The sequence below is a fragment of the Mustela nivalis genome (assembly GCF_964662115.1).
Source record: "Mustela nivalis genome assembly, chromosome: 10".
Lineage (NCBI taxonomy): Eukaryota > Metazoa > Chordata > Mammalia > Carnivora > Mustelidae > Mustela > Mustela nivalis.
The window spans coordinates 68,170,203-68,194,810 of NC_139029.1; the positions used below are offsets into that span (position 1 = coordinate 68,170,203).

At 40.5% G+C, this 24,608-nt stretch overlaps 1 long non-coding RNA gene across 1 annotated transcript in view; it reads right to left on the reverse strand.

Moving 5' to 3' along the window:
- Positions 1 to 1,300, reverse strand: part of LOC309842199 — a 28,252-nt gene extending 26,952 nt beyond the window's left edge. Inside the window, exon 1 of the long non-coding RNA XR_014299553.1 lies at positions 1,077 to 1,300. This is a non-coding gene — a long non-coding RNA (uncharacterized lncRNA). The remainder of the gene's footprint in view (positions 1 to 1,076) is intronic.
- Between the last annotated feature and the right edge of the window lie 23,308 nt (positions 1,301 to 24,608).

Below are 24,608 nucleotides of genomic sequence, written 5' to 3' on the forward strand. Positions count from 1 at the left end.
GGAGAGAGTCCTCTCCCGACAGGTTGCCTAATATCTAAGAGGTGAAATAAAATGTGTAAAAATAAAGTGGGAGAATATTTCTGGACAAAATATGAGAAATTGAGAAATTCAAATGCTACCTACAGTTTTTCTCTCTCCCAGGGGGCTCGCAGCACATCATAATTACCTGGCAGAAAGTATCATTCTCATAAGCATTTTGCAACGTGATTGGCAGGGATGCAGAGAGTCTAAGCGATCTGTATAAAAACCTTGCGAGCTGAACGGGAGAACTAGAAATTAGTTTTCTGTATGGTATTTTGCCAAGAATATTGGTAGGTCCAGAGGCAAAAGTCCTCAAGGTTATTTTTCCCTCTACTTTTAAGGTATCAGGTGATTCCAGGAAAGTTATTTCTGAAATAAGGTTTCTCCCTCTGGGGATGATACCCTGGGATATCTATCTTATCTACCTCACAGGGGTCCTGTGTGAATTGAATTACCTGAGGGAGGGGGTGGGGAATTTTAAAGAGCTTCGTGATCCACAAAGCATTTTGTAAGTGTCTGGTAAAATATCAATATTGATTGATTGATTGATTGATTGATTGTAGGTGAAAAGTGAAGAAAGTGTCCCCTAAAGACTGACCATTTGGAGGAATCTGCTATTCTAGTTGGTAAGCCTGCCAGTAGGCATAGTGTTAAGCTTTGGGTGGCAGAAGAAGTGAGAAGAGTTGAGAGATAGATACAAAAAGCCTCAGGTGCCCAGGCACAAATGCTAGAGGATAATAGAGACAGCTGTGGAAGCATCTAGATTACAGAGGATCTGGGCAGCCCCACTGCATCTCTCTCAACTATGAAAAAAAGCACTGAAGTCTTTCCAATCCCACAAGATGGATTCATAAATTAACTGAAAAAGAGAGAAAGCCAGCTGGCCCAAATGAGACTCCTTGGTTGTCACAGAGAAGTACCACAAGAGAAAGCAATAAAGACCATAAAATCAGGAACAGTATAGAAACACGGGGATGTGGCTGCTCAGCATGGAGCAATGAACATGTCCAAAGACCTGCTCCAGCAGGGACAGACACCCCTGAACGGCCGCTTACCTCCCAGGTGATGCCATCAGCTGTGTCATTCCCTCGGAATCTTGCTGCCAGGAAAAGTGAGGTGAACAGTAAAGCCTGCAAAATCACGAGCAACTGAGTTCCAACGTGAAATGACTAAGAAAAACATGAAGTGACTGGGGTCATCTAGAATGAACTGGAAACATTTTCCACCATGAGCGAGTATAGAAAACCTGACATAGAAGTGAGGTATGGGAAAATTTGAAGCAGACGAGTGGCATCATCGGAAAGGAGTAAGAGGATGTTGACAGAAGGAAGTGGGTGGCAGAAGCACGCTGCAGAGCAGTCCCCAGGACCGAAGTGATCCTTAAATGGTGATGTGCGCACAGCTCACCTAGGGGGCTTGTTGAAACGCATATTCGGGTTTTTCCTGGTCCTGAGGGTGTCACTGAGGCTGATGCTTCAGTCCACGGAGCGTGTTTTGAGTAGCAAGTGTCTAAGTGACCAGTGACCTAAACTTGAACAAGGCAGTGACAATGGAAACGCAGAAGGGATGTGGCTGAGAAGCAGTCAGAAATAGAAAAGACAAGACTCAGAGACTGATTAGGGAAAGAGGAAACATTATAACTCCAAGATTTTTAGGCCTGGACAATAGGGCAGGTCATAGGGCTATTAACTGAGTCCTTAGTAAATAAAGGTCTGTGCAGAAACACCCCAAGACCTTTCCATATATGTGTTTTATGCATACTCACTTCTACCGCGTTACTGAGAGATGCTCCTACTGTGTGAGATTGCTTTTTGGAGTCATTCTAGATTGGGATCCACCTCTCTTTGCTTCATGGGTCTGGGCTGCTTTGTTTTCGTTTCACATTGCTCATGGCTTGACCCTGAATAAACTGAAAATAGACCAGTAGGGAGACTGGCAGACATGGAATGTAAAAGCACGTTAGGGCAGCAGGAGAACTATTAAGGGAGTTCTTCCAAAGTAAGGAAGAAAACGTTAACAGGTGTTTTAAGATTTTACAAGTAATAGTCCAGAGAGGGCCCTGGACTCCAGCAGCCATCTTCACTGGCTTGTGAGTTTAGCTCTCGATCCGAGGGAATGATAAACAGATCAGGGGAGACCTCAGATTCCGCGAACGCTCAAGAGTCATTATGGGTGCAGGAGAGAGTCCGCAAGGATCTGTGTGGTTGCCAAAAAGCATCCACCGAGATGAGCTTTTGGAAATGGTCGTGAGATTGTAGTTCTTGTTCCAGAGTCTTAGTGAAGTCAGACCAGATTAGACTCAAGCCCCAGTCTATGCTCTTTGTGCGTTAGGAGGGAGGGGCGCCCCAGGGACAGAAAGACAAGGGGGGGGGGCAGGAAGGGTGGTATTATGCTTCTGTGAACTGGTTTCCTTAATGCACTGAGGTAGCACTTAACGGCGGTTCATGGCTTCCCCAGGAAACCATTCTAAGTGGGCCAGGTGCCCAATGGTTTCTATCCCAGTTAAGTAAATAAATGAAATATGCTAATTAGCACCCTATTAGTTCACAGCAGGGAGTAATCCGTGGCATTTTGATTGGAAAGAATTCTGTCATCCAAAAGACTGGTCTGTAACAAAATGCAAACTGGCCCAATTTCCTCCCTCCCTTCCCCATGGCAGTTGTCCAAATGTCTGAGACGCAGACCTCACAACTGCGAGCAATTCCAAGGGTGTCGCAGGGCGCCGTGAGAGCACCTCCTGGCCTCCACGGAGCCTGGCGCTGCGCCGCGCTCTGAGAACAGATTTATACAATCCAGAAATGGGGGCCAGAACTCAGAAGCATCGAGCAGGTTTGGGAGGCGCTTTAGGGGGCAGCTCTTTATCCTTTCGTTATGACAATATCCCCACTTTGATTCTCTGGCCCTCCCCAACTCCAATCCAGAGCGCATTTCCTTGACTCTGGCAGACAGGCATGGGACTGTGGTCCGGTTCTGCGGAAGGAGGGCTTCTTAGGAAAATGCTAGAGCTGCGGGGTTTCAGTAGGGGAAAGGCAAGCTTGGGTAGGTTATGCTCTTTATATTTTTATTTCGGCAGCAGAGAATCCACCTAGTGCCTGTTCTTCTATTCCTGTTTAAATGTCTAGATTCACATCTTGCCCGTCTCCTACCATTTTGCAGAAGAAGGGATCTGGGGGCAGGGTGGACCCTGAAGGAAAAAGCTCAGGACAAAAACAGCGTGTTTTCCAATTTGCTCTTTTAAAACATCCACTTTCCAAGAGCTCTGGGTGTTTACAGGGATTAGACATCATGACACATCTGTCAGGCTGCCTCAGAATTTATCAGAAATCCCCATCAGAGTGGGACTTAGGCAATGAGGCTTACTTATATCTCCGTGAGGCTTCTAATACTTTTTCTGTTCTTGATACCAAATATTAGAGGGATCACCTTGTATTTGCTGACGGCTGCTTAATAAGAGGGGTGGGGTGGGAAGATAGGGTTTTTAATCATCTGAATGTTATAGAGGTAAGTTGCCAGTATTGTTGGGGGTTTTTTCTCCCCGCTCAAGTCTGGTCCTTTCTATGATGACCTATGAGAACCACATAGATATTGAATGCTTATGACAAGCCACGTGAAAACACTTTTCTCTGCATGCTCTTGTATTTCCTCCCTAATAAAAAAGTGATGATACTTACTTCAAGTTTAAAATTGTTAATCGAATGTACTGGTTACAAGTACATCACTCTTTTTTCTCCCCCATACTTGTTTTTCTTTTTCCTAGGAAGAGAATCTATTAAATCTTGACTAGATACAAATTCAAATCGAATGCTGAATACCGGCTGTTGTATCAGCAGCATTTTAAAATTCAACTTTAGATGAAATCTTAAAGCAAGTCCAAGAAAAACTTCATAGTAAAATTTAGGTCTCACTCACTAACATTACTACACCACATTGATTGCAGTACCTGAAGAAATCGTTCAGAACCATATGACACTGATGTCTGTTTAGAATTTTTTTTTTTAATCCTGTAATGGAAAATAAACCACATTACCTAAATGATTCAAATGACAAAAAAAAAAAAAAAATCATTCCTAAAAGCCATCTGTGAATTAGCATATGGGCTTCTGGAACCCAACATCTTGGTTCTGTATGTGAGTCAGAAGAAAAAAAAAGAAGAAAAAGAAAAGAAAGAAGGAAAGGAAGAAAACGTGATCCTGTCTTTAAATATGAAACATGGAATAATTTTCTCCAATCAAGGGGACTTCGAAGAGGGCAGGCATTTATGACAATGCAGCAATCAGCTGGACCTCACAGCAGCTTGCCCCAAGACTGGTCCCAAGAGCAGTCGCAAAACTTTTAAGCGAGCCAAGACCAGATTCTGCGAATGGAAAAATGTGTTCCTGAACCGGGGCTCTGTAAATCTAGGCACGTTCTGAATGCAATATAGGCTCTGTTGCTTTGGCAAATCTGTCTTGAACTGGAAAGCAGTTTAGTAAGGAATTAAGCGAGAATGGATATGAGTTAAAAACAAGAAGCCTAGCAGTGGTAGCAGCCACTGAGATCACTAGGCAAGTGTTAGCAAGCATTAAAAGACCCTCATCGGCATAACTGCCTGCCCCCAACCCAGTTGTCAAAGTTTAACTTCTCTGCTTGGTAAAAAGGCCGAATGCTCCTCTTGCATTTATCAGACACTGTGTATCTGGCTTGAATATGTAAGTTGATATAACCTAGCCAAATCATGCGGATAGAGGGATGACGCCTAAATGCTTTTACATATTTTGGGTTTCTGGGGAATTTTTTTCCTTGAAATTCACATGTTCCAAATATCTGTCTTACTTTGAGCCTGAATCCGAAACAGAGAACTCACAACCTGGGTGTGAGGACAAAAGACAGACAGAAACTCTGTGTTGACACTTTAAATTAAATGTGGTTTCAAGGCCACTCAAGATGAAAACTACCTCCACTGCAGTCCTGACCGACAGATTGCAAGCAAACATGCCCACTACCTGGTAATTCTACCTGCTAGTTACTTAGAAAGATTCAGATACTCAACAATGGACCTGAATGTTTTTGTGAGTTTGAGGGCCCATTAGGGAGGTGAGGGGGGGATGACTTCAAAAAAAAATGTGCCATGAAGTTGACCACAGTGAAGTTGACAAAAGGACCTGTTGAAATTCCATCCAAAAAATTCTTGCATTTGAAAAAATATATATTCTTGCAGCATAACGAAGATTTTCAGGCAGTCAGTCTCCTCAGACTTTTGCCTTTGCCAACAGTTATAACAATAAGGAAAACTGTATTAATGGTGTGGCAATTATGTGCAATGTGTGCACTGGCCCTAGAGAAGCCCATTGAGCTGTCCACCGGCTCTGCCAAGGGGCAAGTGCACAGTGAATTTCAGATAAGAGAAGACTTTGGACTCCAGCCCTAGAGTGGTACTTGGGAGGTGCATGCGTGTCTTTCTGTGTGGAGGAGAGCAGATGGGTGTGTGTATGTGTGTGTGTGTGTGTGTTAGAGAAGCAAGAAAGATGAAAAGAAGCAGATGAAGAAATTCAGAGACAAGCTAACACCGCCTCCTTTTGCTTGTTTTTCTTCTACTTGTTCTCAGTCCTCCCAGTGGGATAGCATCCGGGGAAATCCTGGGGCCTCTCCCATGATGAGGACCAACATCAGTGTTGTGACTGGCTCTGGCTATGAAAAGAACTGACCCCTGAAGGGAATCCTGGCCGTGGAGCACTCCTTGGGGGCAGAGCTAAGAAATCCAGATGGTGAATGACTTGGCAAAGGTCACACAAGTTGCCATTCAAGGTAAGAATAATTAGTTCATCCATTCAGTGGAAATTTGCTGAGTGCCCATTATGTGCTCGATGGTAGAGATACATGGTCCATATACGTAATTTAAACACAATCATAGCTACTATGGAACTCATTTACTAAAGGATGGAAAAGAAATAGTTTCCCACTTCTCGGAAGCTCATATTTCTAGAAATAATAACTATCCTTATATCTTTACTTTGTACTGTGACAAAAGCTATTTTAGTGTATCCTCATTATACCCCATATAAGGTAAAGAGTATTATCCCATAAATTTATAACTGAGGAAAATGAGCCTTAACCTTGCTCAAGGTCACATAGTTAGGAAGCAGCGGCACCAAAACTTGAACTCAGGTGTCTTGATTCCCAGGTGTCTGGGACCACCATCCCAGCTGTCTGGGCCTTGGAACACTTGTAAGTTTTGGTGGAATGAAACTCAATTGAAATTAATCTCCACTCCCCAACTGGAAGCTGTCCACACTCAAAGATGTGTGCCAGACCACTATGCCAGACCACTACTACAAAGATGTAAGAAGAGACACAAAAAAGATATGAAAGATCTCAAATCTATAACTTAACTTTACAACTTAGGGAATTAGAAAAAGAAGAACAAACTAAACCCAGAGCTAGTGGAAGGAAGGAAATTATAAAGATTACAACAGAGATAAATTAAATAGAAAACCAATAGAGAAAATTAATACCACCAAAAGTGGGTTCTTCAAAAAGATCAACAGAATTGACAAAACTTTAGCTAGGTGAATGAACTAGCCAAAAAAGAATACTCAAATTATTAAAATTAAAAATGAAAATGTGAACATTTCTGCTTATTTTACAGAAATGAGAAAGATGGTAAGACAGCACCCTGAGCAACTATATACAATAAATTGAATAACTTAGATGAAATAGTAAAGTTCTGGGAAACACAAAACCTCCCAAGACTCAACCACAAAACAAATAGAAAATCTGAATAGACTTCTAGCTAGTAGAGAGATTTAATCAGGAGTCAAAAATCTCTCAACAATAACAACAAAAAGCCCTTGGAACTGGTGACTTCACTGGTGAATTCTACTAATAATTTTAAAAAGAATTAACACCAGTTTTCTCAAATTTTTTTTTAATTAAAGTGAAGGGGCCACTCCATAATATATTTTGTAAGACCAGCATTACCTTAATACCAAAGGCAGACAAAGGTACAAGAAAAGAAAACTGTAGGTCAACATTGGTGCAAAAATGCTCAACAAAATATCAGCAAATGAAATTCAGCAACATATTAAAAGGATTATACACCAAGAGCAAGTGGAATTTATTTATTCCTGGCTTGCAAGGATTGTTCAATATAGGAGCACTGATCAATATAAAACACCACATTAATAGAATGGAGGGAAAAAAATATGATTATCTCAGTTGATACAAAAACCCAATACCCTTTCACGATAAAAGCATTCAGAAAACCAGTAAGAGAAAGAAACTTCCTCAATATAATAAAAGCAATCTATTAAAAAAAAAAAAAAGCAAATACACCCAGTGGTGTAAGACTAGAAGCTAGACTAGATTGGGAACAAAGCAAGATGCCTGCTTTCATCACTTCCATTCAACATAGCACTGGAAGTCTTAGCCAGAGCAATTAGGCAAGAAAAAGAAGTAAAAGACACCTAAATTGGAAAAGAAGTAAAATGATTCTCTTCACAGATTATTGATCTTATGTATAGAAAATTAAAGATTCCACACAAAAAAAACCCTGTTAGAACTAATTATATAAATTAAGCAAAGAAGCAGGATACATTGCATTTTTATACACTAACAATGCACAATCTAGAAAATGAAATCAAGAAAACAATTTCATTTGCAATAGCATCAAAAAGAATAATACTTAGGAATTAACAAAGGAAGTGAAAGACTTGTACAATGACAACTATAAAACATTTTTGAAAGAAATTAAAGAAGACAGTTAAATGGAAAGCTATCTCATGTTTATAAATTGGAAGACTTAACAATGTTAAGTCTTAAAGCAGTCTCCAGACATAATGTAATCCTTATCAAAATCCCAATGATGTATTTTTTTAGAAATAGAAAATTCATCCTAAAATTCATATGGTATCTCATCATCCTAGAAGGGAAAAAGCTAGAGAACTCATACTTCCTGATTTCAAAACTCACCATAAAACTACAGTAATCAAAATAGGATGGTACTAGCATGAAGACATACATGCAGACCAAAGAAATAGAACAGTCCAGAAATGCATCCTCACATATATGGTCAAATGATGTTCAGGGGAACCTGGGTGGCTTAGTTGGTTAAGCATCCAACCCTTGATTTTGGCTCAGGTCATGATCTCAGGGTCATGACATAGAGCCCCATGACCAGCAGGGAGCCTGCTTGAAATTCTTTCCCTCCTCCCTTCCCCCAATTCACACATGCTCTCTCTCTCTCTCTAAAATAAAATCTTTAATAAAATGATGTTCAACAAGGGTGCCACAACCGTTCAATGGTGAGAAGACAGTCTTTTCAACAAATGGTGCTGGAAAAACTGGCTATCCACCTGCAGAAGAATGAAGTTAGACCCTTACATTGTACCACACACAGAAAATAACTCAAAATGGGCCATGACTTAAATGTAAGACCTGAAACTTATAAAATTCTTAGGAGAAAATACAAGGTTAAAAGCTTCATGGAACTGGATCTTGCAATGATTTTTTTTATATATATAACCAAAGATGAAAATAACAAAAGAAAACATAAACAAATTGGACTTTATGAAAATTAAAAACTTCTGTATGCAAAAAGACACTAATAAACAGTAAAAATACAAATCACACAGTGGTTCATGAGATCACAGTCAAGCTGTCAGCTAGTACTGCAGCCATCTGAAAGCTTGACTGAGATTCAAGGATTTGCTTCCAAGAGGATTCAATCACATGGCTGGTGGGTGGCCTCAGGTCCTCTGTGTCTATTGGCAGGAAGTGTCAATTCCTTACCAAGCGGGCCTCTCCATAGGGCTCCCTGAATGATCTTTCAAAATGGCAGCTGTCTTTCCCCAGAGCAAATGATTCAAGAGCAAGGAGGAAGCCACATGTGTCCAATGATGAAGGCCTGGAAGCCCCACATTATCACAACCACCATATTCTGTTTGTTAGAATCAAGTCACGAGGTCCAGCCTTCACATAAGGGGAGAGGGATTAGCTTATATCTTTTGAAAGGAGGATTATCAAAGAATTTATGGATATACTTTAAAAATCACCACAGTAAGCATATTAGGGTTATAAGAGTGTCAGTAAGTTTTTCTTGATTAAACAAATTTTCTGTATTGTATTAATTGTATTTTTACAGTAAAAAAACTTGAAAAGATAAACTTGTATTTCATTATAAACATTATCTCTGTATCTCAATGCACTCAGAAAACTTTTTTTAATAAAGACATCTCCAAAGGTCAAATTCAACTCTGTCAATTATTCCTTTTGTCTTTATCACACCCTCTGAAAATAATACACACGACAGACAATTCATCCTCAAATGGTCACCATACTTGGAGAGGAGGGAAGATTTGGGGGAGCAAACCTAAAGCACAGAACCCACATCTGTCTACTCCCTAGGCATTCTTGTGTCTATCCATCAGTCCAGGCCAGTGCATCAGCCTAGCTGCCTTTAGAATAGTCTTAAGTTGTACGAAAGCTCTGTGCCTTCAGATTTTCTCAGTTCTTACAAGAAATAGCCATCTGAAACCTGTTAGTATAAATTTTGTAAATCTGTTTTCAAGGACATTAAATACTATACCTTTCAGTGTCATTTATAAAAGATTCCATTGGAGAAATATTTTCTAGAAGGCACTGCCAGGAAAAAATTGCTCCTGTGAAGAGTTAGTGTGCTTAGAGATCTCTGAGTTATAAAGCTTGACATTTTCTTTCTTTGTTCTGGCTACAAGGAAACTCATAGTAATGTACTGTCTTTTGCAATTAACATAGGTCTCTTCTTTTCCATTATGTTGATATTACAATACTGTGAACTTATTTTGCATCAGCCCTTTATTCAAAGCCATGAAAAGTTTTTTATTTGTTTTTTGTTTGTTTTTATTTAGGAAAAAAAAAAAGCTTTTAGAAAAAAAAAGCATGTAGGAACCATAGCTACTATTTTAGTGCTTATCATGTTTACCACAAGCTAGATCTGTATATATGTAGTGAGGTTTCCAGTAAAGGAGGAACTTTTATTTTCCTTTTAAGCAATAGAAGTACTATTTGGGAGTGGTTTACAGTTTTCCATTCTCCAGATAGAGACCTTTGGACCATCCTTTTGGTAATAGAAGGTTGAAATTATTACCAGGAAAATGTGCTATCAATAATGCAAAGCAAGTTCCTATCCATAGTTTTTTTGGGAGGAAAAAACTGGATGTTGCCATAAATTTTAATGATCATGAAACTAAGATAGTGAATGTCTTGTTTATTTCTACAATATAAACTAGATTGAGCTTTAACTATGCTATATCTTGGCAGCTGTTGAGAAATGTATTTCCAAAATATAGATTTAGACTGGATTTTAGAACCCACACATAACATTGCTTAAGTTGGGAAAAGCCTACTTTTTCAACAATATACTCTTAGCTTTTTGATTGTCTTGTCACGACAATAGAGTTTAGACCATACGTCTGGGTGGGGTTAGGAACTGCCCTGAAGAAAATAAAAGTCTCCATTGTCAGCCGGGAAACAACATGCTGGCCTTGGATCCCCACCGATCTCGTGCTGAGGACTGAGACAGGTGGGGGTCTGATATGAAAAGCACTGTGACCTCTCCTGCATGGAAGCCAGTGGGGATCAAAGCAAAGATCTTCACATGAGGGTCAGAGCCTATAAGCCCCAAAAGTAATTACCATTGGTAGTAGAGTATATCATCACTTTTATGTCTTCACTGAACATTTATTGAAGACTTTCTCTTAAATAGTGTGATTTTTCTATATACTTCTAACTCACTTCATGTTATTGACCACAATACTGACTCATATTTGTTTTTCTCTAAGATATTTTCCTCACAATAAAACAATTTAGAACATACACATTTAATTGGCCATCCACCAGAGTCTACTTACTGCCTGCGGATAATACGTCAGAGCTGGGGGTGCCAAGGAACAAGGAGTTTGGATGCCACAGACACTCTCATAGAGTAGAACACATTCTGGAATCTTCACTCCTCTGTTGTTCCTCTTCCGGCCATTCATTTTTGGCAAATAGTTCTGATGCATAATAGCTGATAAAGGTAAGCAAATGAAGTGTTCTATTTGCCACAAAGAATGAGAATTATACTCAATGGTTCAAATGTAAGTTTTCTGGCTGGTCAAGGATACAATAGAGCAAACCAAGGATAAAGATCAACAAGTAGAAGGGATGTTTTGTTTTGTTTTGTTTTGTTTTGTTTTGTTTTTTGACAGAGAGAGAGAGAGCATAAGCAGGGGGCACAGCAGAGGGAGCCCCATACAGGACTTGATCCCAGGACCCTGGGATCATGACCTGAGCCCAAAGCAGAGGCTTAACCATCTGAGCCACCCAGACGCTCCAGAAGGGATGGTCTTTTGACATTAAGAAGGGCTTCGTAACTATCACTGCAGAATGGAAGGATATACCAACATTTTTATGAATGGTATCTACAAGAAACTAACAGCCCAAAGCATGTCATGGCCTGTCTGCTCTTGTACCCTTTAGAATGTTAATTCATATCAACCCTATTTTTTTGCAGATTGGGCAACTAGAATCGCAGAAAGCTTTGGAAAAAGCTACTGAATGTTTCCAGCTACAAATTATTATACAGCCAGTGTTTGGACACAAGAAATCCTACTCTAGAACCACTTAATGGGTCACCACTTAATGAACCACTTCAATGGGTCATCTAAAGCAAGCTGAAGGCTCTCTGTACTATTATTTTCTTATTCTTCTCTGTGCTCGATTAGACTTCATCAAGTAAGACTCAAGTAGTTTTGAGCAGGGAGATGGGGTAATGGTAAGGGAATGACTGGGTCCACGTTTGGAGCAAAGTAGAACTGGGAGCCAGAAAAACCGTCTGAGAAATTACTAGTTGCTAACTTCCAAGATCCCTTTTCCCCTCTTCCTTAATAATAGGATCACCATATAACCATGTACCCAGCTAATAAGATAATATTTCTGTTCCTTTTCAGGCACGTGTGTCATATGATTATTTCTTGGTCAATTTGATTTATGCAAAATGATCCTTATAAGCACAGGGGCATGCTCACTCCATCCCTCCTCCTTCCTACTACTTAGAATTTGGATAAAATAGCATGAGCTCCATGGCTATCATGAGCCATCAGATGGCCCCAATGATAGAAGCCATATGATGAAGACAGCAGAACAGAAAAACAGGAACCTCTTGACACTAACACGTGGTCAAATCAGTCCTAGAAAACCCACTTCAGGAAGTAAACTATTATTTTGTTTAAGCCAGTATTACTTCAGGATTTTTCCATTACATGTAGCAAGGGACTATCCTGTTTATCATGGGTGTATTGGGTTTGTTTTTTTTTTAATTGCCTGAAAATATCTCCAGAATAAGAGTGATGGAGTTTGAAATCCAACCTGTACCCCCTGAAATACAAACCATGAATCCTGAGATGGAGCTGAGTGCATTTGGATAAAAAGGACACTCTTGGGGTTAAAGCCTCTGCCTTCGGCTCAGGTCATGATCTCAGGGTCCTGGGATCGAGCCCCACGTCAGGCTCTCTGCTCAGCAGGGAGCCTGCTTCTTCATCTCTCTCTCTCTCTGTCTGCCTCTCTGCCTACTTGTGATCTCTCTCTCTGTCAAAATAAATAAATAAATAAAATCTTTATTTAAAAAAAAAAAGAAAGAGAGAGAGGACACTCTTTTCTCATGCATCCAAAGGACTAATCTTCTCCTGAAGGCCATGACACTATCAGAGGGGAGAACTTTTTTTTTTTTTTTTTAAGATTTTATTTATTTATTTGACAGAGAGAGATCACAATAGGAGAGAGGAAGGGAAGAGATCAGAGAGAGAGAGGAAGGGAAGCAGGCCCCCTGCTGAGCAGAGAGCCCAATGTGGGACTCGATCCCAGGACCCTGAGATCATGACCTGAGCCGAAGGCAGCGGCTTAACCCACTGAGCCACCCAGGCGCCCGAGGGGACACCTTTTTGTACTACATGGGCTAGCTGAGGTTTCTTTCTAGCTGATTCAAGTCCAGAAAAATGAGGTATACAATGGCATGGGGTTATAGGGAGTACCTAGAGCAGACATCTCTCAGAGAAATAACTATCATCTTAATTTGCAGGATTTGTATTTTTTTTCCAGTATTCCCAGAAATAACTTGGGGAGAGAGGATTCAATGGAAAACTGGCCTTCCTGCAATCGTTAAGATACTGGCCAAAGGTTAGTTACTGAAAGGGAGTGTGACTTTATTTTAACCATGGACTATTGTGCATTTATTACCTCATTTAATCCTCAAAACGACTTTATAATTTCATTGTCTCAGTTTTACCGAAGAGAAAACAACCTGGAAGTAAATAAGTTGTCCAAGAATACAGCTAATCAAAGGCAAAGGCAGGACTCCAGCCTCCATCTGTCCAGCTTCCAGACCTACGCATGTCACCACCACTCAGTACGTTGGCCAGGCTGCACCTACGTTCTTGCGTGTGCAAGTTAGTGAAGTCCTAAATTTGGTCAAGTTCAAGCTTGGTGGAATCCTGAAAACCCTTTATGACAGGCCCTGCTAATGTGTGAGACTCCTGTGGTTTAGAAAAAGAGGTTGCCTCCCTTCTACAGTTCTTTCTGCTTCTGAGAAGAGGAACACTCCACAGATGTGTGAAGCAGCCAGGATTCCGACTCAGCATGACACAGCCCACCCAGCATCAAGAAGCCAGACCCCAAACCCTCTGTGGAAAAGGGCGAGTCCTCTTTAGTGAAATTTCTCCTGTGGAGCCGTAGCTTCCTTCCCTCTGGTGCTCAACTTCAGTTCATCTTGGGATCACCATATCCTAAGTTATTTTAAGGCAGTATTCATGTTTTATGACTCATTTCCTAGTTTCCTGCTGGGGAAAAAAAAATATCACAGCTAGGCATTCGGTCTCAAACACTGAAAACAGCTGATGTGTAATTTGGAGATGTGTATTTTATTGTGAGTGGGAGGATATGTAAGAAATAGGAAAATATTTCTGTTGGAGTGATATCTGCTCTGTCCTCACTTTATCCTAATGCCCCAGCAACCACACACACATACACCTGGGCTTCTGCCGACCTCTGCACTAACATCTCCTCTAGGACTATAAAATATCCCCTGGAGAGACCAGGTTTTGTTACGGAGCAATTTTTGCCTCAAAAAGTTGACTCGAGATCATTTTGTGGCTATGTCCTTGGATTATCTTGCTTTTTTATTCTCTCAGCATCTTCTTTAGCCTCAAGTGTGTGTGTGTGTGTGTGTGTGTGTGTGTGTGTGTGTGTGTGAATGTGAGTGGGCATTCGTATGTGTGTGTGTGTGTGTATGTGTGTGTAACAATTTGAAACAATATATATTTCTTCCTCCAAATAAAAGCCAATCCTAAATAAAGAGAATACTAATGTAATTGGCCTAGTACCTAGGTGAGATCAGTAATGCATGTTTTCACATGTGGTTGAAAAGGACATGAACTGCTAGTATCTCCCTCTGAGTGACACAAAAGGCCCTGGGCTGAATCCATTCCCAGTGAGCTCTCCCACTGACCCCATGCACAGGCAAAGCAGCCATTCCTTAGGACTGCTCCTGGAACTACTTCCACCACACCAGTCAGAGGGGAGAAACAGGTTTCCCATGGGTAACTAGCACAAATTGTGCTAAAAATAAAAATAAAAACAAAGATAAAACAAACAAGAGGGGAAAATCAGGAAAAATGGCTTACAAAAACAAATTCTGAAGTCATTCACTCCGCCCGACGGTTGAGACCTGAGGTGCTAGGGTCATGCAGCTGGCTGTAGTGAAAGCTGTGAGGACAAGTGTACATTAGAATTAAAAAGCATTTTATAGAACAGAGTGTACATTAGAATTAAAAAGCATTTTATAGAACAGAGATCTGCCACCATCTTACATTTGCATATTGGCAAATTTGTATGAATTTCTACAGATTCGTATGATTTTTAAACATACATCCTAGGAGTGCCTAGGTGGCTCAGTTGGTTAAGCATCTGCCTTCAGCTCAGGTCATGGTTCCAAGGTCCTAGGATGGAGCCCCCGGTCTGGCTCCATGCTGGGCAGGGAGTCTGCTTCTCCCTCTCCCTCTGACTGCGGCTCCCCCTGCCTATGCTCTCTCTCCGTCAAATAAATAAATAAAATATTTTAAAAAACAAATACATATCCTAGGGAAAAGCATTTCTTTGTCTCATGTTAGAAAAGAATTTTGGCGGGGGGAATAAGAACTGACTTTCCTAATTTGAAATACTTAGGTCCCTTTTTAAAAAAAAAATTTAACAATTGTTAAAGGATGACTTTATGCTAGTCACATTATTTATTATTTCATTTACTCATCACATACTACATACCTGATATTGGTATTATTTTTCTCCCCTTTTAAGGGATAAAGAAGCTGAGGCATAGAGACTAAGTAACCTATCAAGGCCATATACGTTTGAGCCAGACCTGTCCCATTCTACCACTCAAGTTTGGGAACCCGAACTTATGCTCCCAGATGCTTTGTCTAAATTTGTTCAGCAGGAGATGGGCAAAGAAGGTATCAGTGCAGACTGGTGGGATACGTACCAGGGAAAAAGACCGAAATTGTAGGAGGCCCTTCTGTGATACAACATTCTGTGGACATCAGTAACTGAGAGCATAATTTTCATGATGCACTATCTTAGTATAATAGTTTAAAGATGTACACTCTCTTTGTAATAACCTTATAATACACTATTGCACATTTTTCCATAGACCAAAGTGATAAAATTATAAGCTCATGAATGTTCACAAACAATTTGTAGATTCCTACTAAGCAAGGCATCACAATGCTCAATAAATTGAAACTATTACATTGTTGTTGTTTTTGTTCTTACTATAGAAGATGTAGTATCTTGATGTCTTTAGAGCAAATGCATTTCCGCAGTGCATCTCTAACCAAACCACAGAACATATCAGGCCTAATCCTAAATGAATTTGTCTTTTCATTCAATCACCAAACATGTACTGAGGGCCTTCTCTAGGCCCGGCACTATTCTAGGCTCTGGAGCTACTGCAGGGAAGGAAATAAAATCCCTGCATTCCAGGGATCCTCCACTCCAGAGCAAAAGACAAGCTTTGAACAAATAACAAATACATGTTTGATACATACATACTATTGGCTATTGAATATATCTGAGCCTCATTTTCTTCACAGGGGTGTTGTGCCAGTTAAACAAGATCATATTCGTACAGTGCCAATAGTACAATAGTACTATAGTACAATAGTACAATAGCCAATAGTATGTATCGAAAAAGTAAGCTGATTAAGGCAGAAAGTGGTAGTGCTCATTAGCTGGCCTTAATATAAACAGGGTAGTTGGGGAATTCCTCCTTGAAGAGGTGATATTTAAGCAGAGACTGGAATGTCCTGGCTATGTGGGGAGATGAGCATCCAGGCGTGGGAAGCAATGAGAGGGAAAGTCTTAAGTTGGGACCTGAGCTCTGTGTAATGGGAAAGCCGGAGAGAGGCCCATGGGGTTGGAACATAGTGACTAAGCAAGAAAATGAGGAGATGAATTACAGAGTGGGCAGAGCCAGGTCCCTTAGGGGCACCGAGGCCATGTAAGGCACTGACTTCTGTTCTAGGTAAGAGGGGAAGCCCCTGGACGACACCGAGCTGGACAATACTTATTATCTGACAAATTTTAAAGAATCCCTGCACTCTGACTGCTGTTTCAGAAATAGACCATAATAACTTGCAGTGAACGTAACATAACGTATAGACGTGTCCAATCACTGGGCTGTACACCTGATGCAACACTGTGTGCCAACTATACTTCAGCAAAAAACAATAATAATAAATAACTAAACAGACAGTCATATATAATGATACTAATGCTAGGCGACAGCCACTTAGTGGTTCGGAGGTGACCATGGTACTAAACGTCAGCAGCACTGACTGCTGGTGTCTCCACCCTCGGCACACACAGAAACCCAGCCAAGGCAATTCAAACCTGCCCCTGGGGGAAACCTTAAGGTGGGTGTGTGTGAACTGAGCGGGAATGTGAACTTATGTCATAAATATGAACTTTAAAAATGTACATGTTTATTTTTTTTAAGATTTTTAAAATTTGTTTATTTGAGAGAGAGCATGCATGCATACAAGCCAGGGGGAGGGACTGAGGAAGGGGAAGAAGCCGCCTCCCTGCTGGGCAGGGAGCCCAACACAGCACTCTGTCCCAGGACCCCAAGATCATAACCTGAGACAAAAGCAGATGCTTAACCCACTGAGCCACCCAGGTGCCCCAGGAAGTTTACATGTTTCTCCTGAAGCCATTATAGTACAAAGTAACAGACTTCTGTTCTGGCATAAGGTGACCTAGGGTACCTCTGGGAATTCCAAACTCTTAACCTCCCCTGTGAGTTGGAGAAGGAGACCCTGATGGAATAACACAGGAATGGTCCAACTGTGGAGTAAGCTGGTGATTATTTATTAGTCTCAGGTTAGAGCCAGGAGAAAAGGGGAACAGGGAAGGATAGGCATGAAACAAGAAAGCCAGGGTGATGGGAAGCAAAGTGGCCCTGCAGGAAATTAACTAGGAGGAAATTAACACTGCAGGCCTACTAGGTGCTGGGCACTGTACGAATATGATCTTGTTTAACTGGCACAACACCCCTGTGAAGAAAATAAGGCTCAGATATATTCAATCGCCAGTCCAAGGTCATGCAATTGGTGAATGACAGAGCAGACATTTAAGCTCAGGCTTTTTTCTTTTTCCCCAAAGTGTGTGCTTTTTTATGCAACATCTAGTTATACTGATGGCATTGGCACAGTGACAGTGAGAAGATTGTCCTAAATAAATGTAAAAATAAATCCTGGGCTATTCATCACCCAAGCTTTATAAAAAAAAAAAAAAAAAAAAAAAAAAAAAAGCCATCTTCCCCGTGGCAGGACTGAGCTGAACTCAAGAAATCTCAATGCACACATAAAGAAGCATCATTTAATTTACAGTGCCCTTACTTGCTGGATGACAGGGGTGGGGTCTGGAGGAGGAAATACCCCCAAAACTCTTTTACCTGGAGCCCAGTAAATAAAAAGGGAAACAGAATTCCAGCTAATAGAAAAAGATCTCTCACATCAAGCTCTCCCTTTCATGCAGGAAACATTCATTGTTAGTTTTAACCAATTCTTATTAAATCTCTATCTGCTTTGGAATTCCCATGGAGAACGCGAATTATAAAATGTTTTTAAAACATAGTCAGCGGACTGAGTCCACCTCCATGAACATCAGCATCATTGGCTAATGCTTTCTTTTATGCCTTCGTTCAAAAAAGGTTTATTGAGCATCGATTTTGTGCCAGGCACTGGGGTAATTTGGCCAAGAAATTTCTAAATTCTGTTGGTATTAATGCTAAAGAAACCAAGTCCCCCCTGACACATCACTAATTCTTTTTTTTTTTTTTAATATTTTATTCATTCATTTGACAGAGAGAGAAATCACAGGCAGGCAGAGCGGCAGGCAGAGGGAGAGGGAGAAGCAGACTCCCCGCTGAGCAGAGACCCTGATGCGGGGCCCAAACCCAGGACCCCAAGACCACAACCCAAGTCGAAGGCAGAAGCCCAACCCACTGAGCCACCCAGATGTACATACATACTAATTCTTTTTTTTTTTTCCAGATTTTATTTATTTATGTGATAGACAGAGATCACAAGTAGGCAGAGAGGCAGACAGAGAGAGGCGGGGAAGCAGGCTCCCTGCTGAGCAGAGAGCCCGATGCGGGGCTCGATCCCAGGACCCTGAGATCATGACCTGAGCCGAAGGCAGAGGCTTAACCCATTGAGCCACCCAGGTGCTCCTATATCACTAATTCTTAACAACAAATACCCACCAGAAAGACCCCCAGTAAAATTGTATATATAAAATCTTCTGCCTTTGGAATTTGGAAATTTACACGATAAGAAAAAATAGGAAGTACCATTTATTGCCCTTTATTTTTCAGTAGTCTTACATCTTGTTCTCATTCTCTTAAGTCTGGTTATTATTAAGTAGAGAGCATTCTCAGAACACTACGGCATATTAATTTCCTTTGGCAAACTGTCAACTGAAATGACTGATTTTTATGTGTGGTTGGCATGTGCGTGGACAGAGGTTGCTAAAGCTTCCTCGTGAGTTCTGAAACTCAGACAGGCCTGAGTGTGAGGAGATGAGAATTCCTTCGTGTGCCAGTGTTGCTTCTCTGGCTCGCGACCTTCTGGCTCCACCAGCATCTCCAGAATTGATATTTGGAGGCCCTCCAAGGAAATGTTCTCTGTGGCCAGTTCCCAATTGAGCCTCGAGTCACGCTGCTGGAATTATTCACGCCAGAAAAGAGCATAGATTTATCTCGAAGGCCATCTCTGTGCTATTAGACCAGGGTGTGCTCCCTTCCTAGAGTTCCGCATGTCAGAGACACTAATTCTCCTGCCTGAGGAGAATTAAATCAGGCCAAGGTGACCAAACTGCCAGACCAGGCAGCCCCACATTAGTCAGAGACCTCCCTGGGATAGCTCGATACAGAGAACAGAGAGCTTTGGAACAAAGACCACCGCAGAGCTGGTGGTGAGCTATAGTACATGAAAAACAGGAATCAGGGTGTTGACGTTGAGAGCTGAAAGAGAGCTACATCAACCCCTCATTTTACAAATGAGGAAAGAGCCATCCAGAGAAATTAGGTGCTTTCTCTAAAGACATTCCATGTTAAATGGCAAAGCCAGGCCTGGACTCCACAGTGCCAGAACTCCCACCCCAGCTGTGCACATGAAGCCATTGTGAGCAAATCTGTGCTGTATTTTCCAGAGATGTGTTTGCAATGGGCTATCCAAGTAACCCCCATTAACATGGTAGCTGAGAACATGTACAGCCTCTCCATAGGCACTTCTCTCCCCCAACTCTTTTTTTTTAAATAATCTCAGAGTTGGAGAAAAGTTGTACACAGAGTACAAAGAGCTGTTTTCCCTACACCATTTGAGAATATGGGCTAACATATTCTCCTGAATCCCTAAGTACTTGAGTTTATACATCCTATAAACACAGACAAGTCTCTCATATTATTTTTAAAGCTCTCAATATATTTCTCTTATATCATCAAAAACAATCATCAAAATTAGGAAATCAACACTGATACATTACTACCATCTAATCCACATATCCATCTAAGTTTCCTCAGTTTCCCAAAAACATACTTTACAGCAGAGGAGTCCTGTTGGAATCATTAAATACATGTAGTTTTTATTGCCTTTTTTAACATGGAATGGTTTCTGGGTATTTCCTTGACTTCTGTCACCTTGACACTTTCAAAGTTTCCAGGGCAGATTTGTAGAATGGACTTCCTTTATCTCTGTCTGGTAATAGTCAGGTGTTTACACTTTGGGCCAGAATATCAGAGAAATGATGCCGCGAGTCTCATTGCATATAATCAGGCTGCACATGATTTCGGTTTTTCTTTCTCGTGATGTTAGCATTGATTACTTAACTAAAGTGGTTTCTGCCAGGCTTCTCCACTGAAAAGTGCTTTTTCTTCCTTTTGTAATTAATAAGTATTTTGTGAGGAATGAGTCAACATACATAGTTGTCCCATTCCCTCATCAAATTTTCAAAGTATTCATTCAGTTACATATATCAGCGCGAGTACACAGATTTCTAGTTTATTCAAAAGGTTATAAATAATCTGTTACCAGTGTTATTCATTTTGATGCTCACGTTGTCCCACGATTGGTCAGTGAGAGTCCCATCGGGCTGGAACCTGTTTCCTTTTGGCATGTTCTCCTCATTCTTTGAACTCATCGCTTCCAAAAAACAAGATTTTGCCGACTCATCTTGTTCTTCCCCTGCCCAGCAATTGAATCAGACAAAGACCTGGATGTTTGGTGTGCTTGTTGCTGTAGGTCTGTGACCCTTGGCTTAACAGGCTTGGGAAGTATAGATACACACACCAAAAACAAAAACAAAAACAAAAAAAATAAACAAATAAACAAATGAAAACAAGGCATACTCTTATATTTGTTCCTGAATCTCTCTCCACATATTGAAAATCATGAGTTCACACTGAAAACCCCTAATTCTAATACAACACTACAGTGATCGATCTCATTTTCCCAATCCCATATGTGGAATTCCCTTCTCCAGAGGTAAAAAATCTGCTTCACATTATACTGAATATATTTACTTATCTAATCAATCTCTACTGTGGCTGCTGCAGTCTTCTCCTGCAGATACATTCCCCCTGTGCTTGAACTCTGATATCACATGGAGACACTTCTGTAGGCAGCCCTGCTTGCCCCACTTTGACTCCAGCATCCCAAACTGGGCTGTGACACTGTGTGGACACTTTTTCTCCTTGTTTGAAAGGACCACAGAGGCTTCTTCTCACTTCCTGGAGACAAGTAATAGTGAGTGCCTGGGAGGTTCAGTCAGTTAAGCATCTGACTCTTGATTTCGGCTCAGGTCCTGATCTCAGGGTCATGAGATTAAACCCTGTGTTGGGCTCCCTGTGGCTCCATGCTGGGAGCCTGCTTAAAATTCTCTGTCTTTCAGGGCACCTGGGTGGCTCCGTGGGTTAAAGCCTCTGCCTTCCACTCAGGTCATGATCTTGGAGTCCTGGGATCGAGTCCTGCTTCCCCTCTCTCTCTGCCTGCCTCTCTGTCTACTTGTGATTGCAGTCTGTCAAATAAATAAATAAAATCTTTTAAAAAATAAATTAATTAAAAAATAAAAAAAGATTCTCTTTCTCTGCCCCACCCCTCTGCTCTATCTCTCATTAAAAAAAAAAAAAAAAGAAAGAAAGAAAGAAAAAAAGACAACTGGTTGGTAGATTCAGTCCTCCCTAAAACCTTTGTGGAGAATTGTTCAGGAGGGGAAGCAAAGGGGAAAAATGACCAACTTTCCACATGACCAACTCCCATACTCAGGTCCAGCCTAATACTATTCTATGGTCTCCAGAACCCCCATCACTCCTTTCTTACGTGTAAACTGGCATGAATCCCATTGTATCATGATCACTTGTACACATGTCTTTTCTTCTCACTGACTCTGACCTACCTGAGGCAAGGAGTATAGCCTACTCATTTCTTATACCCATAATCCAGCATAATATTTGACACAGAGTAGTGACACAATATGTACCTGTCAAGTAAATAAATTAAATACTACATAAAAGAATGTAGTTAAGTTATTACCATCTATTCGCTCCTTAGAAGCATTTTCCTTTTAACTAATGTCTCTTAAAAATGAAATGTTTTCTAGAGCCAAATGAATGAAATAGTTTGGTTTAGTAGGAGTAGATAGATAGTAGGTGTCTTAATCCATGAGCCCATTTGGGCTGCCATAACAAAATACCATAAACTGGGTGGCTTTTAAACAAACAGAAACTTACTTCTCATAATTCTAGAGACTTGAAAATTCAAGACCAAGTTGCAAGCAGAGTCAATGTCTGCTGAAACTCCACTTTCTGGTTCATAGATGGCTGTCTTCTTGCTGTGTCTTCACATGGCAGAAGGGGCAAGGTTGCTCTCTGGAGTCTCTTTTATAAGGGCACTAATATCACACAGGAGGTCTCTAGCCTCATGACATAACCACCTCACAAAGGCCAAGCTTCCTAATATGATCACAATGGGAACTGGGATTTCAACATAGGAATGATACTCAGTCTATAGAAGTGGGAATGATATTTTTATACAGGGATTGGGGTATTTTGGATCTTTCAAATCAACTATTCTACAGGAGCTCCTTGCTTTGCCATCTTGAGGAATTAGCCATGTAATAATAAATGTAATAAATACTGTTTACAGTGCTTGAAGCACTTAATATAAAGATGTTCTACTTGATGCTTCACGCTTCTTCTTTTCTACCAGTCCATAAGTTACTTGACCTTCCAGGCCTAGATCACCTCTTATGCCATCCAACCATGAATCTTTTCTGAAAGTCTGTAATCCAGATGAACTCCTATTGCCTGAATCTCTATTGCACTTACAGTCAGTACCAAAAAGCCAGCACTGCATTTTTATTCAAATTATCTCTCAAAATATGCTATAAATACGTTGGAAGTAGTGACCATCTTTTTACTTCCTTATTTCCTGCAGTATGAGAAAAATATTAAGTGCCTAATAAATATTTGATTGATTGATTGGTTCATTGATTAACATCTGGTAAGTGACAATAGTAATTTTAGTAGTCAATACCCTTTAACCTACATACATACTACTATGTTTTAATAATTTCAGCTGGCTCTAGGACATAGGGGCTATCTGTGGTTGTCTGGTACCTGGTCCAGAATGTGAGAGCCTAATAAGTGAGATGACAGGGGATGTGGATTTAATCGACTGTTCAATAATGGGAATAGAATGGTCTCTCCAACCATGGCCTCAAAACTGGGTCAAGACAGTATTTTTTAGAAATGTATTATATTAAAACTTATTGTGCTAAAAAGAAATGAGCTATCAAGCCATGAAAAGATATGGAGGAATCTTAAATGCACACTGCTAAATGAAAGAAGCCAATCTAGAAAGTCTATATACTGTACCATTCCCATTATCGAACACTGTGGAAAAGGTAAAACAGTGAAGACAGTGAAAAGATCAATCAGTGGTTGCCAGGGATTAATAAGGAGGGTGGCATAATCAGGCAGAATGCAGAGGAGTTTTAGGGCAAGGAAATTCTTTTGTATGATGTTACAATGCATTCGTCTGAATTCCACAGAAAGTACAACACCACGAGTGAACACTAATGTCAACTGTGGACTTTGGGTGATCCTGGTGTGTCATTGTAGATTCGTCAACTATACTACTCTGGTACACGATATTGGGAGTGGGAGAGGTTGTGTGTATCAGGAGTATATAGGAACTCTCTGTACTTTCCACACAATTTTTCCATGAACCCAACGCTGCTTTAAAAAAGTAAAAGCTATTCATTTTTTTAAAGAGGGGACATATGAAAGTCATCTAGAAACAAAAAAACTAAAGGAGTAATTTCCTCTAAAACTCAAAAAAGAAAGAATGGGAACAATTATGACACCATTATGCAATGAAAAGTAGTATAAAGGTAGGTGATGGAGCCCTGTTATTACTAAAAGACAATCTAGAAAACAAAACCAGAATCATAGAATATTTATTGGAGGCAGGTTACATGCCAACCATCACAAGAAGCATTCAAATAATGAGACAGTATCTCATGCCATCTTATTTAATCCTTATTTATTCCTCATGTAAATGTGTTATTAACCTATTTTAAGTTGAGGAAATTGGGGATCAAAGTTGGTAGGTGGTTTGTCCAATTCGATTAATTCAAGAAAGCAGCATTGTCTCCAGTGGACCAAGCAGTGCACTACACTGAGAAGATCCCACAGTAAGTAAGAACCATCTTCTGTAGAATTGACAATTTCAAGAGAAGGCAGCCATCTAACCCACTAACCATATAGCATTCAGGGCATAGGAAATAGAGAAATGCGTGAAACAACAGACTTCACTTGGCATAAGAAGGCTCCAGAAACAAGACAGCATTTAGAGCTGGGACTTGAAAGATGAGTACAATTTCTAATAAGCATGAGATGTAGGAAAAAGTATTTCTGATAGGAATAATGGCAAAGGCAAAGAAATATAAAGAGCTGTAGGCCCAGAGTACATGAAGTGTGG